This window comes from Pan troglodytes, chromosome 4 (assembly GCF_028858775.2).
Source record: "Pan troglodytes isolate AG18354 chromosome 4, NHGRI_mPanTro3-v2.0_pri, whole genome shotgun sequence".
NCBI classification, from domain to species: Eukaryota; Metazoa; Chordata; class Mammalia; order Primates; family Hominidae; genus Pan; species Pan troglodytes.
Window position 1 is genome coordinate 32,111,660 of NC_072402.2, and position 19,859 is coordinate 32,131,518.

Below are 19,859 nucleotides of genomic sequence, written 5' to 3' on the forward strand. Positions count from 1 at the left end.
ATATTATTTTACAAAGATTTTATTTCAATTATATTCCTGAGTATATATGTGTTCTTGATCAAAGTGTAAATTATTTTTCTAACTCAGAGACAGATGTAAAAGTTGAAAACCACGGCAACGCAGTCTCTTTAACTGCTTTCTAAATCAGTGGTGTCTGCTAGCTTCCAGGTGTTGGTATGTTGGGTGGCCAGTGTGAGTTTAGAGCCAGATTTGTATGGCTCCTGTAAATAGAAGGTTGCTAGAGTCTTGGTGGGAAGAGAGAAGAGGTGTGCTGACAGAAGCCTGAGAGGCTTTTTAAAACAAAAAGTGTATAACACAGAACTGTGTGCATTTTTTCTATATAGTAGGTAAAGCCCTTTGCCCTTCTCCCCATAAAATATTCTAACAAAATACCAGTGTCTTCCCATCACATTCTGTTGTTCAGCTAAAGAAGATTCACCCAAGTATTGAATATGGCCTGAAGGTGGGTTTGCAGCATGAGTCAAGGCTGCCTGTGAGGGACCTGCCACTTTGGGTTAATCATAATGCAGATCTATATGTTGGGTGTTTGTTTGTTTTAATAAACCATGATGCATTTTAGGTAGATTTTTCTAAAGCGACCTCTGGCTTAAAAATTCATAATCAAATGCCCTCCACACCCTCGTTCTAACCTTCTAATTCCATACTTCAAAAGGTCATAACACTAATTCCTTTCTTGAGTGTTTTCTCACCCAAGCCTAATATAACAGATACTTGTACCTCCAGACTGTAGCATTACGCTGTAGTATAAGTACTGCAAAATTTTAAAATATGTTTTCATTTTCACTGGAGATATAAAGAAAAGCTAATTTCTTTCATAAATAATACACTTGAAGAAACTACTGTATTTGTCTTAAGAAAATATTGAGATTGTCCAACTTCTTTTGTTGTTAATCATTTTTTTTTTTCAGTAGAATCTAAGCATCTATTTTGTACCAGCCACTGCATGATGACCTGGAAATACAGAGATGAAAATACAGTGATTTTCAGAACTCACAGTATAGAGGGTGAAGCTGGGGGTAGACAAGAAAGCAAATGATTATGATGGATGTTATGACAAAAATATGCCCCATGTGCAAAGAGAAGATAGAGTAGAGGCACCTATACCAATCAATGAAGCAGATCAGGGAAGGCATCCTACGAGGGTGACATCTAAAATAGGCCTAAAACCATCAAATTTAATATTCATAACACCTAAAACATCCACTTTACTACTCATGATAACTATGGATTTGCATGTCCATTTTATAAGAGGACAAAGAAAAGCCAAAAGAAATGAGGAGATCTGCCCAGGTTGCAGGGCTATAATTTGCGCATAGATCTAAGGACATCCTTCACCCCTGTTCAATACTCCTTCTTTTAAGTCAAGGTGTACTGAAAATGGGTTTCATTACATACTAATACGAGAACAACAGGAAGGACCTGCCTCCAGCCAAGCAGTCGCAAATTGTTTATTCTACAATTTCTCATATTGTCCTATTAGTAAAAATAATTTAACACACTGGTATTACCTGATAACATGTATTTTAAATAATTTGTCTGTGGATGAAGTGTTGACCATCGCATAAATATATTTTGAAAAATCCACAAGTGACTGAACAACTAATGAACACCGTGAGATTATATGATGGCATTAATTTTTTAAAAAGTGAGTAATAATCCCAAGATGTCAAAGCTTCTGCTACTCCAAGGCACAGTAAATGGACTATCTGCATATGAAGAGCATGAAATCTTTAATACAGTAATCAAACATATTTCTATTTAAGAAAAATCTGAAAGCAGTGCTCTATAGATAAGAAAAACCACAAGTATTTCCATTAACAAAAAACTCCAAAGAATACAAAGAAAATTCAAGAACACTCTGTCTTGAGTTCCAGTTTCCAATATTTAAGAGTTACCGTAATCTCATGGAGGCAGAGAGTATAATGATAGTTACTAGAGGCTGGGAATGGTGTGAAGTAGGAAGAAGGGATGAAGACAGGTTGGTTAATGGGCACAAACACACAGCCAAATAGAAGAGATACAGTCTGATGTTTGATAGCACAATAGGGTGCTGATAGTTAACAATAATGTATATTTCAAAATAGCTAAAAGAGAGGACTTGAAATGTTCCCAACACAAAGAAATGATAAATGTTTGAGGTGGTAGATACCCTAAATCCCTGACTTGATTGCTACACATTCTATTTGTATATCAAAATATCACATGTACCCAATAATAATGGGTATATAAATATCATGTATTTAAAAAGTTTTAGCAAAACAAAGAATTATACTCTTAACTAGAAGAGAAGCTGAATAGCAAATAATATCTTAGAAAATAAAGTATAGTAACAGCACAATTTAAGGAACCAGCTTCTTAACAATAAATGGATAGGGCATTGTCTTTTTCATTCTCTGGTGACTTTTAATTTAGTAGAATTAGGACCTTAATTGGTTACAGATAACCCTATATAACCTAATGTATTGAGTAAATTAAATTTATATAACTTGATTTAAATAGTCCATTCTCTGTTAGTTATTCATCAGCAAACAAGAAGAAACTGAAAAAATGTTAGCCAACTGGAATTAAGGGACCATCAACCCTGAGATACACTTGTTTAAATATTTAATTCCCTAGGTCATTATTCATCCAATATTTAAGAAAGGATAGCATAGCCTAAGTAAGTCTTTACCAATTCTAATGGCCAATGACTGTACTATTTGAATTATATCTTTAGTGAAACTGAATCCATGTTATTTCACTAAAGTCTGAAAACTGGTTGTTATTGTCTCTTTACAATTACTTTGTTCTTGTCCTTTTCTGAAAAAAGAAAATATCCTTGCTCTTTTGTCTATTTTTTCATACCCACTCAATGTTCAATAATCTTCCAAAAATATAAGGCATGAAACTGAATAAGTCATGTTGAATGTAGTGAAAATATCATTTAAGATCCTTAACTGTTTGTAGGCTTATTTATCAGCAGCACCTATAAGGTTGATGAATGTTCAATCTGTAGTCTACTGTGAGTACTTGATTTCCATATGGTAAGTTATTCTAGGTCTTGGTTTGGGCCAATATCCTTTTCCTTTGGCCAAAATCCTTTTCCTTCTTAAGGAAAAGTATGTTGTCATATATGTGCATTTACTTCTTTTTAAAGCCGTTTAATGGTAAATAATGATTAGAAACATGTGCTGCAGGCACTCTATCAACTGAGAAATTTATTGAGTGTCTACTAATGGCCAAAAAAAATATATTCATTCAAATATAAAGGATAAAATTTCTGTCCAGGGCACCTGTATAAGGCTGAACTGGTTATGTCATGCACAAAGTAGCTAAGCCAAGGGGCATGAGTGCAAATCAAAATCCAACGTTTTTTGATATGGCAAGCTAAAAGTCCTGAGAAAGGTCTGTCTAGAGACAGTGCCTTTGTGTATATCATATTTGCAAAAGAGCCCCCTTTTTCTAATGAAAATCTTAGGTGCTAAGGCTGGAGTCTTGATAAATTCCAATACCTGTCTACTGTTTTTATTAAAGGCAACCTTCCAGCATGGGAGACTATGGGTGTTTGACAGTCATGCAATGCATTTAACATAGCCTGCAAATTTCCTATCTTAGTTAAACCTTAAGCATAAAAGTAATACTTCCAACTTTTGCTCTCATCTCCTCTCCACTGGTTGTGCTAAGGATTACACATTACATTTGAAATGAGTATGAAAGCCCTCTCTTTCTCACTCTCATTCCTACAAAAGTGGCTAGACTAGTTATTGTAAGAATGTATCAGCTGAATCATATAGCAGATAAAAAAGAAAACAAAAATTCTAGGATCTTCTTCATTCATTCAATAAATTTATGTGGAGTTGGGTATCCAGATAACCCAACTGACATTCAGCCTACACTCAGAAAAGTTGCTAATAATGATGGTAGAATTTTAGGCAGGAGCTGATGCCAGTTTCCCCCTAACAGATGAAAAAGCTCTTTTATTGCGTTGATGACTTTATGTAACTGCCTTAATTTCATTATTTACCCAAAAGTCATTCAGGAGCAGGTTGTTTAATTTTCAGGTAATTGTATGGTTTTGAGTAATTTTCTTAGTCTTGAATACTATTTTAATTGCATTGTGGTCTGAGAGTATGTTTGCTATTATTTCAGTTCTTTTGCATTTGCTGAGGATTGTTTTATGTCCAATTGTGTGGTTGATTTTACAGTATGTGCCATGTGGCAATGAGAAGAACCTATATTCTATTGTTTTAGGGTGGAGAGTTCTGTAGATGTCTATCAGGTCCATTTGGTCTGGTGTTAATTTCAGGTTCTGAATATCTTTGTTAATTTTCCACCTTGATAATCTATCTAATACTGTCCATGGGGTGTTGAAGTCTCCCACTATAATTGTGTGGGAGACTGAGTCTCTTTGAAGGTCTCTAAGAACTTGCTTTACAAATGCATTAGTCCCTTCTCATGTTGCTATAAGGACATACCCAAGACCAGGTAATTTATAAATAAAAGGAGGTTTAATGGACTCACAATTCCACATGGGTGGGGAGGCCTCATGATCATGGCGGAAGGCAAAGGAGGAGCAAAGGCACATCTTACATGGTGGCAGGCAACAGAGGGTGTGCAGAGGAAATGCCTTTTATAAAACCATCAGATTTCATGAATCTTATTCACTATCACAACAGCATGGGAAAAACCCACACCATGATTCAATTACCTCCCACTGGATCCCTCCCACAACACATGGGGATTATGGAAACTACAATTCAAGATGAGATTTGGGTGGGGACACAGCCAAACCATATCAATAAATCTATGTGATCCTGTGTTCAGCACACATATATTTAAGTTAGTTAGGTCTTCTTGTTGTATTGAACCCTTTACCATTATGTAATGCCCTTCCTTGTCTTTTTTGATCTTTTTTGGTTTAAAGTCCGTTTCATCTGAAATTAGAATTACAACCCCTGCTTTTTTTTCTGTTTTCCATTTGCTTGGCAGATGTTTCTCTACCCCTTTATTTTGAGCCTAGGGGTGTCATGGTATGTGAGATGGGTCTCTTGAAGACAGCATACCACTGAGTCTTTTAACACATTTTCTTTCGTTTTGACTTTGGATAATCTGATAATTATCTGTCTTGGGGAAGATATTCTTGTGAAGTATTTTGTGTGGGTTCTCCGCATTTCCCAAATTTGAATGTTGGCTTCTTTAGCTAGGTTGGAGACGTTCTCATGGATGATATCCTGAAATATGTTTTCCATATTGTTTCCATTCTTCGCATCCCTTTCATGGATGCCAGTGAGTCACAGATTAGGTCTCTTTACATAATATGGGAGATATTCCTCCTGGCTGCATCTACTAGGTTATCTTGGAGCAGGAATCCTCAACCAACGCCCCCAAGCAGAACAACCAAGCCAGTGCATATCCAACAGGTTCTCATGCCTGGAGCTGGCTCTTGTGCTGGCAGAGCTCTGAGCTCATTGCTGTCTCAGAGCCTGGACTCTGGTGTGCAGCCTTGGAGCTAGCAGTGGGTAGGGCAGCTGCTAGAGAAAGCATGGCACAGGCTCTTGAAAATGTTTTGAAGTGGTAACATGTTGACTCTGCCAAGATTTACTTTGTAATGCTATCTGCAAAATATGTGAGTTACTTTTTCATTCAAAGAACATTATTTGTAATTTTTATATCAAGAATTTATTGAAGAATGCAAGTAAAACGGAATAATTGTACATTTGTCTCATAGTTTATGGTCTAAATAGCATATTACTGAAAAGAAAATGGATTGAAAGGCAGTGTTGTGTTTCTGAAAACTTGAATTGATAGAGGATTCCACTATTCTCATTAGGACACTTCTACAAATTAATGGGAAATGAGAGTCATTGATGTATATTCTCAAGAGAAAAAAAGTAAAAACATTAACATAATAAAAACACATATCTCTTAACCGGTTATCTTCTGGTTTATGTATATTGACTCTCACCACCACATGGAAATAAGAGCAATAGTTTCCCTATACAAGTCATATTTTTTTCATTGGCATATCTTTTCATCTTTCAGAATTTATACAACACTGGCTAAATAAAAATGTAATTGGCCTCTATCACATTTCAAGCCTAAAACAATAACTGTGGCTCAGCTGGAATTTACTGTAGTGTCAAGAACATTTATCAGAAGACATTCATTCCAATGAAGTGGTTTCAGTATTATGAGCTAACTTTTAACAAAAATAATGATCCATTTGAGAGTTATAGTCTTACCTGTGCTACAGATTTTGTTTCTAAAGAAAAAGTCAGGCCTGGCACGGTGGCTCACACCTGTAATGCCAACACTTTGGGAGGCCAAAGTGGGTGGATCACCTGAGGTCAGGAGTTTGAGACCAGCCTGGCCAACATGGTGAAATCTTACCTCTACTAAAAATACAAAAATTAGTGGGGTATGGTGGTGGATACCTGTAAGTTCCAGCTACTTGGGAGGCTGAGACAGGAGAATCGCTTGAACCCAGGAGGTGGAGGTTGCAGTGAGCCGAGATTGCGCCATGGCACTCCAGCCTGGGTGACAGAGCAAGACTCTGTCTCAAAAAAAAAAAAAAAAAAAGTTATTCACAAGCTCAAACATTGACATTATTAAAAAAAAAACAAATACAGAAACTTTAAATTATTAGCATAGACCTAAATTAGGTGTTTTAAAATTGTAAATTCTATTTGCAAACCTAACTCTCCCAGTCTATCCCAAGGGAGTGCACTAGACACCCTATAAGATTGTGCAACATCTGTTGGCAAGAAGCACATTCTTTCATTTTTCAGGTATACTTTCTTTAAATTGACACACCCAGAGTGCCCATGTGTGCAAAGGATTGGTATCGTTAATATTATCAGTTAATAAAACTAGATTTTATTTTGCTTTCTCCTCCAAAAGATAAATCTCAAGTTTGGAAATCAGACAGACCTTCTGGGTTCAAATCTTCTCTCCAGCTTACGGGTAGTTTTTCCTCTGGAAAATTTTTCCTCTGAAAATATATACATACTAGACCTGACATATAGATATTCTAGACCTGAAAAGTATATAATACATATATATATATAAAACCTATAACTGTCCCTGATACTCATAAGAGGTGTTCACCACACTTCAGGGTTATTTGATATATTTTTTATTTTTGTTTTTGTCACTGTGGCAGGAATATATTCACACACAAAAAAAACACACCAAAACAAAACCACACAGGATTGTTACTTTCTTTATATTTCACCTAATACTCCACACACACACACAAACACAAAAAAGTAATTGAGTCATTTCCAAAAGAAATTCAGTTACTTTAGTAATTTCCAAGTTATTTTACAAATTTACTAGTTTCTCCTCAAATTCATTCATTGCCCCCTGCCATTCTTTCATCCTGGGGTTAGTCTAAGCGTTAGGACACATAGAAGGCCATGTGAGTTAGTGGGACAGGAGGCACTCACTTCCTCTTATCTGGCATCTGGTGAGATATACAGACACAACCTATCCTATCAATGACCTCTCTGTTGCCATCCATGTTGAGGATTTTTCTCCATCTGGCAACTTGCTGTTCCATCATGCCATCAGAAGCTACCATCCTTTACCACCACCTCTACGTTACCTGGCAGTGAGCCCTTCTTTGGATGTCTGGGAAGATTCACTAGAGTACAGTCCATGAGGGCTTTCATGCACTGCCGATTCTTAGTCCTACTCAGACATCTATTCTCTACAGATACTTGTAGAATGAATGAATGAATGAGTGAATGAATGAAGAAACAAACAAATATCATGAGATTCTTCATAGGGACGAAGATGTGGAGCTATCCTCAGACACTGTCTGCACCCTGCCTCAGCCACTTTCACTGTAGGGAATCCAAGACACTACAGGATAAGCACATCTGTGAGGCTACCAACTCCCATGATTCTGGACTGACAGCAGGCCACAGGTCCCTTCCTGTCTTGATTGATATCCCCCACAGCACCAAAGGGAGAACCAGGTGAGTGTAGACCCTGCACAAATGCAAAAGAGCTGTTCTTCCCCTCCCCTACACCTTTCCTCCCAAGCTCAGATGACCTTGGCTAGCGCCAAGTATAGGAGATGTAACTCATTCAGCAGGGGTTGTCCCCAAAATACTTCCGTGTGACACCTAGACTCCAGCTTTTCTGTCTTAACTTGAAATTAAAGAATTGGGAGAAGACTGCAATGAAAGATATGAAGGTCTGTGGAGAATGAACACATGAGCTAATAATTAATATATAATTGAGCCAAATTCATAAACAAAACTTAACCCTCTCTGAGCTTATTTTCCTATCAATAAAATGAAGGAGCTGAGTAATATGCAAATGGTAAAGCACTCACAATCATTCATCAAAGCACAATGAATTGTGACACAACACACAACATATATTGTTGTTTCTTTATTTGAGGGTCTTAAATGAAATTGGGAGTAATTGTATAACTACATGTAAAATTAAATAGTTCAAAATAGATATATAAGAATTCTTAGTAATTGTATTCTGCAGAAAAAAACACATGAAAAGTTAATCATAGATACTCAAATAAAGGATTGTCATTTGTATAGTTATAATTTAATGTGATATGTATTGCTAAATAAATTATAATAAACTAAAAGAGGTAAGAAATATTTTGACATTTGAAAGCATATCTATAAATTTTCCTTTGGTTACCGTGTCTCTCCCTCTCTTTGCCCGTTCGTTGTCTATTTCTTTTTGTCTTTCTATCTCTCCTTTCTCATTCTCATCTTCCTTCAGCTCATTTTTGATCCTGAACTTTTTTACTCATGAATTCAGAAATAGCTGGTTAGGCAAAAAAAAAAAAAAAAAAAAAGAAAGAAAAATCAAACATACTTGTAAAGGTCTAACTCACCTAAAGCCACAAGTCTCTGAATTCACTCCCTTTTCAGTTCAGAAAGCATGCTGGAAAGGAGTCAGTAATGTGCCTCAACTATCCCAGTGTCCCCAACATTGGTGTCAAAATACAAACACAACATTTAAAATATTTTTTTAATTGCACGCAGCTTTTACTTCAGTCTGCAGGTCTAGAAAAGCCTATTGCACACAGAACTCTTTTAAGCCAGCTGTTGCAGGGGCAGACTACTGCAGCTTCATTCATGGGGCCATGGAAGGTTTATTGTGGTGGCATCTTCCTAACATTTGCAGTGCCAGAGCTGTGCCAACCATAACTTTCAGCTAGAGCCATCATTGATGTGTCTGCCAGTCACTCCACTATGTGGAAGACTATTGCTTAGCTTGATGGAATGGTTCACTGTCTTTCTGAGAGATTGCAGCCAGTGTTACTACAGTGGAGCTACAGATAAATGTGGCATTTAAGATGGAATTCTCTCCCACAAACTGGGGGAGAAAAATGCTAGCCCTTGTAGTTTGCTCTGGTTCTTTCTCATTTTTGTTTTACCAAATAAAATATAGCTTATATGGGGGAAAATTATTATTAATAGACATGCTGGAAATAGAAAGTTATCATATCATATTTAAAGGTCTAAATACCCTGTCTTTGTGACAGGAAGTATAGATATTGTTTGATTGGTACGCGCAAACAAAATATTCAGCATAGTCTTTCCCAAGTCATCCTAGATGATAGGATTTTAATATGGTATCAGAACAGTAAATCTGACTCACGCACTATGAGCAGAATTCCTGGAACTTCTAGTCTCTTCAAATTCCTTCCTTCTAGCTCAGAAAAGTCTGTGGAAAAGTTCATCTATGCATTTTTCCTTTTCTTCCATCTTGTGACATTTACCATTTCCTCCATCATTTCGAAAACGAATGATCTAGTCTTTTACATTGGTATCATTGTAGCTGCTCGTGCACTCTGCTCTAACAAACTCCACTTGTGCCAACAGAAATACCCCTTTTCCCTCGTTCACTTCTGTTACTTACTCCATCAGTAGACCACCACCTGGTGCTGATCCACTACCCCATTCCTCATAAAGCTATCTGCTCTCATCCATGTTTTCATGTTTCCATGGCCCTATGCATCTAGTTGTTTTATTCCTGGAGCTCCCTGACTTTTAATGGATTCCTAAAATCTAGGCCTAGAAATTACCAGAATGCCTACTATGCTGTACTCAACTCCTTACCACCACCACCCCTGGCCATCCAACAGTCAAGCATTGCTTCCTGTCCATCTCCTTTTAAAAACTAACAATTTCCTTCTTTCTAGTGGGGCGTTTCTTTTCCTACCCAGTAAGCTGCCCAGCGGGGAAGGTGGTCTTTGTGGCCCCTGAAGGCAGGGAATGTCAGTCTTGCAAATACACTACCCTCTTCATGTTTTGCCTTGCCTTTTTCCTGAGATCCCGCAGAAGCTCACTCAAAGAGCTCCCCCTGGTGGCCTTGCTCATTAAGACAGATCTGAATTGGCAATGGTCAAACAGTAGCCTCTTCAGGAATTCCTGCTACACTATGGATTGCTGCTGGAAGGAATGGAAAAAAACATAGAGGTTAAAATGGCATCTCAAAGAAGCTAGCAAGAGAGAATGATTTTTTTTATTCTTTCAAAGATGGAAGTAATAATTGTCTCCCTTTAAGACCTGCTATTACACCACATATTTTGTCAGATAACTTTTAGGAAAAGCAATTATCAAGAAGCATGTAAGTCTTAAAAAATAAATAAATAAATAAATAAATAAATAATGGTTGGGAAAGTACACGGAGGTGCAGAGGAGTGTTAGAGAGGTAATCCCATATGTGTGGACCTAAGGAGTGTTCTACAGTATGAAAAGAACCTGGTCACTGTGATAATATGACTGTATTTTGCAGGTAGGGGAAACTAAATTTTCAGGGAATATATACAGTAGAAAATAATACCTCATAAAATCACTGTGGAGGCAACATTGGGATGGAGTTGGGCGGTAACTGTGAAGCGAAAGGAGATATCTCACAGTAAGGAAAAGTGCCTGTTTGTCAAAAGCAGGTAAGGGTTTTAAGATGTTCGAAAAACATCAACCACAGAATTGAGTTAGTGAGATATTCCATGGCCCTATGCATCTAGTTGTTTCATTCCTGGAGCTCCCGGACTTTCAATACCACCACCAACAACAACAATGCTTGTGTCTGGAGCAATAAAATTCCCGTTTCAAGCAATAAAATCGTCTCTTGTCTATCCTGCTTCTTTGAAATGACTTATTCTCTTAAAGTGTTCCATTAGAGAAGGAGTTGGCCACCTACAGCTAGTGAAACCAGCTTCTCAGGAGTGTGTGTGTGTGTGTGTGTGTGTGTTTTCTGCCCTTGTTCCACTTAGTGGAGTATGCTTCTTATATTCCCTCAAAAAATCAGAACAGATTGTCATTTTGTTCAGAGAAAAGACTTGGGGTGCAACGCTAAAAATTCCTGTTGGAGATCTTTCCGTTTGTAATGTATTTTGACCAAGTGAGCTTTTTATCTTTGCCTCAGTAACCTTCGCCTTATCACTCCACAGGAGCCAGCTGCCTTCCTTCAGGTGTCATTCTGACAGACACAACAGACAGCCCTCTCCCTTCCTATCACACATTTATCTAGACTTCCTTGGAGTGAGGAAGCTTTCTCTTTCTCAGGCTATTTACTCTCAGAGGCAAAGGAAAAGTCTTTGCTTCAAAGATTGAGCTGCTATTTCCTGCAGTCAGAGCCACACAGGCTGGAAGAGCACATTGAAGCCTGGTAATCAGAGATTCTTTCATGCTCCACATTAAATAGTGACACGCATAGAGTTGTTTAAAAGGTGCACAACCCAGTATATTTCATTGCAATATCTACACATTAATGTAGTTGAAAGTGGATTTGGAAGTGAGGAATAGATTTAAAGTACAACTTCATGACTCTGCATGAATTTGTCTGGTTTAGACCAGTCTGTTCTAGCTATGCGGAACCACAGCAATAAACAGGCCATTCATAAAGCAGTGTGTGTTCATTGTGGCAGCACATTTTACTTAAAATCTTTTAAATTATGCCATAAAGAATTTGGGCATAAGTCCATTTCAAACCCTTACACTGTCTCAGGGGTGGCCAACACAAAGATTTGTGCCAAAAAATGCCGTCTGGGTTAATTTTAAGATTCCTTTCCCCACCCCCACACACCACATTTATGATTTTATCCACTAGCCACCTAAAAAAACCTACCTACAAAATTCCACCATATGCCAGTCCTGTCCACACCTTCACAAAAACCAACATAATAGAAACTATTTTTCTAAACCACATCTGGAGTCATTACTTAGACCTGCACTTGCATTCTCCCAAGTCACATACTATCTTACCACAAAAGACGATATTGGATTCTTGACATTCTCTTTTTATAAGGTCACCAATCCCTGTGATATGATATGATCCTTGAAACAGTTCATTGTCTCAGACTGTGTAAGAAGTCAAAGAAAGGGAGTGTTAATAGACAAATGAATGCTACATAAAATAAAAATGCATAGCTTTAATATTTATTGTACTTTCTGTGTGCAACACTGAAGGAAGCCCTCATATCTTTATCTCATTTAATTCTGACAGGAGGGCTATGTGGTAGACAGTAATATTGTCTCCATGTTGCATATGAGGAAACTGAAGTGCAGCATGTTTAAGTATACTATTATAATAGAATGGAACAAGGCCCTGTGCCCACACAATCTGGCCTTGAACTCATTCTTAGTCACTATGTTTATGTGACAAGCTTCAATTCATTCATGAAAAATTCTGCCTTCTATACCGTGCTAAGCTTATTCAGAAGTTTAAAAAGAAAAGGACAAGAACAAAAATTGTATCATTGGTTTCATGTCAAAGTTTATTTTCGAAATCAGTTTGTAACTTTAGATAGGTACAATTTTTCCCTTGTCTCCTGCTTTCATATAACTAGAATTCATAAGACTCTATTCCAGAGACCTTTCTCGTAAGGCTTAGATGTTTGGGATATGTATCTAAGCAAAGGAGAATTTTTCAATAGAAACTTAAAATGCTAACACAGGTACATTCTTCATTCACAAATGTTGACTACTGAGGATATCTTTTGCTTAAGGTGAAGTGCTGGGCAGTACATAAAGCAGATTAAACTAAACACATTGGCTGTGATATCTTGCACTGGGCATCAAGTGGACCTGCGCCAGTCAGAGACGGCAGGAAGCTGCATGTCAAAGGGCAGCTGTCAATGTCAGATACACTGGAGGACATCTCCACATGCAGTGAAGCCAGACATGCCTGTTCTCAGGGACTCCACCAGCCCAAGTCCTTTCTTCCCTATGGAGCTTGTCTGCAGATTTCCTCCTTATCTTTCAAAGTTCTAGAAATACACAATAATGACTGCAGCCTGTCAAGGACTGTTTTTCCAGCTTGAATCCAGTAACCAAAGGCATCTGCCACATGCTGTTTGATTTCCTGGCCTCCCTCAGCACCTCCACCTCATCACCAAAGCCATTTTAATTAAAAATGATGCAACATGCCTCCAAACCTTCATTCCATTCCTCTTTACTCAATTTCATTCAGAGTTCCACTCCTTAAGAAAAACACATTCCTCAGTTTTTTGTCCATTTTGCTAATCCACTGTTCACTCCACCTGTGACAAAACTAGGGGTAGAGGGCTAGGGTGGAGTCTACTTCTGGTGAATAAGATGCAGTGGAATAATCTCTAGAGAGGGAGATAAACTCAAATTATACTATAAGCAATTATAAGGAAATGCAAGTCACACACACACACACACACACACACACACACACACTGCTCTGGAAGCACTGAGGAAGAAAAAATTCAGTCTGCCAGGAAAAAATTGCAGAGTCCAGGAAAGCAGCACAGATGTGGTGCCATCAGGACTAGGCTATTGGCAGAGAATTATGCTGAAAAGGTGAACTGAACCTGGATTTGGAAGAAACTTAAATGCCCTCATTTGGGGCATGGACTTATCTTTAAGCAATGGGGAGACAATGAAGACCTTTAACCAAGGTACCTCAGAATATATTGCCTTTACTTACTGTTAAAATAAAGGCCAAAGTAATAGTGTCTTAAACAATGTGAAAATTTATTCCTCTCCCTCACAGCAATCCAAGGACAAGCAATCCAGAGCTGTTAGGGCAGCATCCCATTGCTGGAGTCCCAGGCCCCTTCCACCTTGTTGCTCTGCCACCTTAAGCAGGTATCTCAGATGGTTGATGCAGCCCCCCACCATCACATCGGCATTCTAGCCAGCACTAAAGGAGAACAGGGCAGAGGATGAAATAGTGCTTTTGTTTTCAAGTCCGTGAGCCAGAACTTGCACCCACCAATTCTTTACATAGCCCCTTGGACAAAGTTTAGTCACATGGTCACACCTAGCTACAAAGCAAGCAGGGAAATGTATTCTTCAGCTTAAGTGTTTGTTACATCAAAGGAGGAGAAGATAGATATTAGCAAACAGCTAGCATTCTCTACCTTACAAAAGAATAAGTTCAGTGTTTTGAGATACATACTTTTAAAAAATGAATAGAGTGTCTGGAGAGAAGGAGGAGGTCAATTAGAAGAATATCTAGCAGGCTGGATGTGTGCTGATGATCTGATTAAAGCAGGGATGGTAGAAACAGAGAAGAGGAAGATCATGTTGTTGGCCATACATCAGAAAGGTCCAGAAGCTGGCATGTCCAGCATAGAGGTAAGTATTGCCAAAAGCATGGATTCTGCCTACTTTACTAAATTGCTCCATTGAGCAGCAGCAGCCTCAGAACAGCCACTTCAGGCAATCCTCTTTTGTGATACGATATAAACTCATGCTCTATTCTGGTCACTGTGAACTCAGTTGCTGCTTCCCTTTGCTCAGTATCACAGTGCCCTCCTGAGCTCAAAGTGGCACATCGGGCTCAGGCTTGCGTGATGAGCATGTTGAACACAGGTGGTAATTAGTAGCAGGAGCTTCATACATTGTTGCCTTGAGGAGACTTCCCTCTATAGAGTAACTGTAGCTGAATTGTTACCAACATTTTTATTTTTCAGGCTGACTAATATAATGCACTCTGAATTATGAAGCCATAAAACCATTTATTCATATTCTTTAATGTACAGAGGGAAAAGCATAACCTTCGTCCAGCTGTCTGATGATTCCCAAGATCTAAATTAGGCATGTACATGCATGTTCACTGCTAATATTATTTGGCTACAAATCAAGAGTTCTTTTCACCTCTATGTGTGCATGAACAGAAGAATGTAGAACACAGTTATATCAAAAGTGTTATACACTTCACATAACTATTCAAAGCCTGGGTGTACATTTTATAAGCAATGTGCTCAAATTCATAGTTGAATGAATTATTTTGTGATTGTAAACACAGATTGATCTCATTCAAAAATCTACTATTAGTGAATGTATTGAGAAGCTGCCATCGAGAGAGACTTCTACCTAGGATAGAGCATAACTTCTCTTGTGATAAATGCTTTCTATTTCCACTATTTTTAAGGCAATAATTGAGACAGTTGTTTGGCTCAAAGGGTTTTTCTATTTTGATCCTCTATTGAAGCTGCTTTCTATGACTTATAGAATCCCCTTCCTCACTTTTTTCATCTGGAAGCAGGCTACTCATGATTAAAAGTCGACCCTGAAAGTCTTTGTGTCAAGCAAATTGAAGGAACAGAAGGATTGGCCAAATATAATGTCTGCTGTTACAGTTCTTTGACTTCCTCATGTCTATCACATCGTTCACTGCACTGAAGATAGCTATACCCTTTTCAAGACCTTGTCACCATCAAGATATATTGCATCTTTGATATTTTAAACTTTATACCCCACTCTCTAACCACAGTCTCCTATAAGACAGGATCCCGCCCATCCTTACACTCATATAACTGCTTGTCGCTCCCATTCAGACCTTCATTCCCTAGAGGAAAGGAATTCATCCCAGCAAACTTGGAAACTACCTCATCAGCACCCTTGACTCCTCAAGCAAATAGTTATTGAGAGCCTGGAATGTAGGAGATAAAAATATTTATCGTATGTTTGAATAAATAGCCCTCTCCCTGTATTTCACTACATGTTTCCAGCACCCTGATCCTGCAAATCTCTACCCTTAAACCAGTCCCAAAACTTAGCTCTTCAAGGTCTGTATTTGGACTGATGTCACCTCAGAGGAAAGTCACAGTGCTATGCAGAAGCTGCCGTGACAAATTCTTCATCTGCAATTCCTTATGGACTCCTCGTCCAGTGTTGTTCAGTAGTCTTTTTGCCTTTTTTTTTTTTTTGGCCAGCTCCCTTCTCATGCCCCACAGTGGTGTTCTAAATCTAACCTAGGATGGGTTTCCTTCATCCCTCAGACACATCAAGGGCCCCTTACTCGGGGTAGAGGGACTTGAGTTGATGAGGGCTCCCAGCCATGTTCACCAGCTCCACTTGATCCCCACCATTACAGTTTTGCTTTCCTTCACTCTCAGAAGCAGTAATATTCTTGGAAACCAGCCTCTCTGGGAAACCTACAGACACTATCCCCACCTGGGTTCTTCCTTGTCTCTCTATCTTCTCTTTTCTCTACATTTTTTTCTATTGTAAAGTGAAAAACAAAAGTGCATTTCAATACTGTCTACCTTTATTAATTCTGTGACACTGGGAAGAGAATCTTTGTCATATCTTCATATCTGTGCCTCAATTATATTCTATGATAAATGGGAATAATAATAATATCACATTCATTTTAAGTTTGCTGTGAGGATAACATGCAATAGCATGTGAAACATGCTTATTCCCCCATTGGACATTTTAGCAACTGCCTTTTGATTTCCAGTTACTATTGAGTAACAATGGACCCCAAACCTAGTGTTGTAAAATCACAACCATTTTACTATGATCACCTATTTACTCACCTATAGATGAGTAAATTGAATAAAGCACAGCAAGTGAGAACTTTCATTACCAAACTTTTTAAAGGTTATTAGTAATTATTTCTGTATTTCTCAGTAAATCCACTCCATCAATGACCAAATAATCATCACATCTACCTTTTAAGTATTTAACAGATTTGACTATTCCCTTCATAAGCTTTGTGCATAACTTTTCATTTACCAAGTGATGACTCTTCTCCACAGGCTTCTCATTCATAACTTCAACAAGTATTTTTTGACTGCCTTTTCTTTGCTGGGGAATATTTTATGTGCTGTAGAGAGCAGTAATCAAGAGACAGATACTTTCCCATCATTGAGCTTACATCTTAGTGGAATCCCATTATGTTACTTATGACGGCTTATCACTATTAATGGTTTTTCCATTGTTTCGGAAACTCATCTGTGTTAGATAGGGCTCTCCAGAGAGACAGAACTAATAGGATATGTGTGTATACATGCATATATATAGACAGAGAGGGAAAGAGAACAAGTAAGAGAAAAATAAATTTGGTTTAATGAATTTGCTTACACAATTGTGCAGACAGTAAGTCCAAAATCTGCAGGGTAGGCCAGCAGGCTGGAGACCCAGGAAAGAATTGATGTTGCAGTTCAAGTCCAAAGACAGTCTGCTGGTGACATTCCCACTTCTTCTAAAGAAGTCAGTCTTTTCTATTAAAGGCTTTGACTGGTTGAATGCAGCTAACCCACTGTGGGTGATCTGCTTTATCTGTCTACTGATTTAAATGTGAATCTCCTCGAAAAAATACCTTCACAAAAACATCTAGAATAATGTTTGACCAAATATCTGGGTACCATGGCCTAACCAAGTTGGCACAAAAAAATTAATCTATCACAAACCCATCCCTTTTCAGCTTGGCACCCATGTACATTTTTCTTAAACCATGTTAATCTCCAAATAAAAATGACAAGGTCATACTTTTACATAACATGATACAACTAACCTGTGTGTGACAGAAAATGCGCCAACCCTTTCCCCAGAAGGGTTGCAAAGTCCATGGTGATGTTTACTCTTCTCTTTGATATTCTATAACTTACATTTTATGATATAAAGTTAATGGTACTTAAACACTATGATATAAAGTCAATATATCTTTTGTTACATAATAAGGAGATAAGAAAGAGAAGAAAACAAAGATATCTTCTATACACATACACATACATATTCATAACAAAATAAGGAAGTAACACTTGACAGAGACCTCATTTCTGTTACTGGTCATGTGGTCATAGATGGATTTACAACTACTTCCTTTCACTCTCTATCCTGTATTTCCTTTCCCTTTAGCTGGTAGCTGGTCATGGTTCTTTTCCTGTTGCGGTGATCCAAATGTCAACTTCTGTCGAGTTCTGAAGGATCTGGTCCATTAGTAGTCCTGCCTGAATTGAGTTGTTGTAAATTTCCACTGACTTTAATCAAATGGCAGGGATTTCCTGTATTCCAGACATAGTCTTTCTTATCTCTATTGTGGAGTTGCAGTCCTATTTTCCCTGGATAGTTAGAATCGATAACTCCAGCCAGCAAAGTAACTTCCTTTTTTGCCTGCTGATTCAGAAACAAAAGGAGCCCAAAGTGGCTGGGTGGCAGTCTTAACTTCCAGTTCAATTAAATCATTGCATCTCCTGATGGAAGCATTCCTCCCTTTGAATTAAGAACTCTAGTCAGCATAGCATAAGGTTACAGGAACTCAAAACAAAAATTTTGCTAGTGAATCACTAGGGGTAATAGTGAGTGGTACCACTCCCATTTCCACCCCTTGATTTCTAGACATATGAATCCTGGCCATGAAGGAAACAGCACCATTCACTGAATGTCAACTCAGAGCCTATACAGCTTCCTGAAAAACCTTTCTCCATCCCTGCAAGTATTGGCATCTAGCTGGCACTGTAACTGTGTTCAAAAGGCCATTCCACTATTCTACTAAGCCAGCTGCTTCAGGATACTGGGAAATGTAGTAAGACCAAAAAGTTCCATAAGCATCAGCCCACTGCCCGCATCACAGCCTTTGATAATATTTTACTTTTTTGTGTGTGGTAGTTTAGGTCCTATTTTAACCTTATTTTTTAAATTTGCAATTGATGTTTGATAAATTCACCACTTCAACACTACATTAAGCTTTGCTGAATCCCCAGTAAATGGAACTAGGTCAGTTTAATCACAACAGGAAGATACCAAGTGTTTAGAACAATAGAATTCACTGAGGTTTTTTTAAATAGAAACAGTGCAAGCTAGTCAGAAGACTTGACTTTAAATGTAATAACCAGGCAGTTAAAGATCCTCCATTTTTACCCTCTGTAAAAATATAGATTTTGAGGAATTGTTTCAATTCACCATACCATTTTGAATGCAAATTGGGTTTAAAAAATAAAATAAATTAAAAATAATAGAATACTCAGTTTATTTCACATACTGTGAAATAGAATGTATACAATTAATCATAAATTTACATAATTTAAAATCATTAAGTCACTTGCATTAGTCTAATTTTTTCATAAAATGAAAATTATTGTGTAACCACAGATTTACTGACACACTACCTTTCTCCCAGGGTAAATTTAGTTTTAAAGGTCACATTCCCTAAACATTTCCTACAAACTAAATGCAGACTTTTATGAGCCAAAGCATACTAATGGACCCTCTGATGTGAGCAAAAATAATCTGCAAACTGAGATTTGACCAAAGGGTGTGTGCAGTGTATACCTATAAATACAGAGTAGGGAATATGAACTGCAAAATCAAATAAACTCACTGTGACTGAAAAAATGTTACATAAAGATTTACACAAAGACATTTTAGATGATCTTAAAGACTGGGGCACCTTTGCATGGAAGGTTAGCCCCAAATATTTTCCATTAAGCCACAAAAAATGTGTGTGCACATGTGCAAACTAACACACAAGTGTCTAGAGATAGAGCATCAGTTAGAAAAGGACAAGAAATCATCTAATAGAAGTGGCAGACCTGTTTCCCTTTTAACAGAATAGCTAAAACAAAAATTAGAAAATCTCTAAAAGACACCTTATTACTGTCCCTA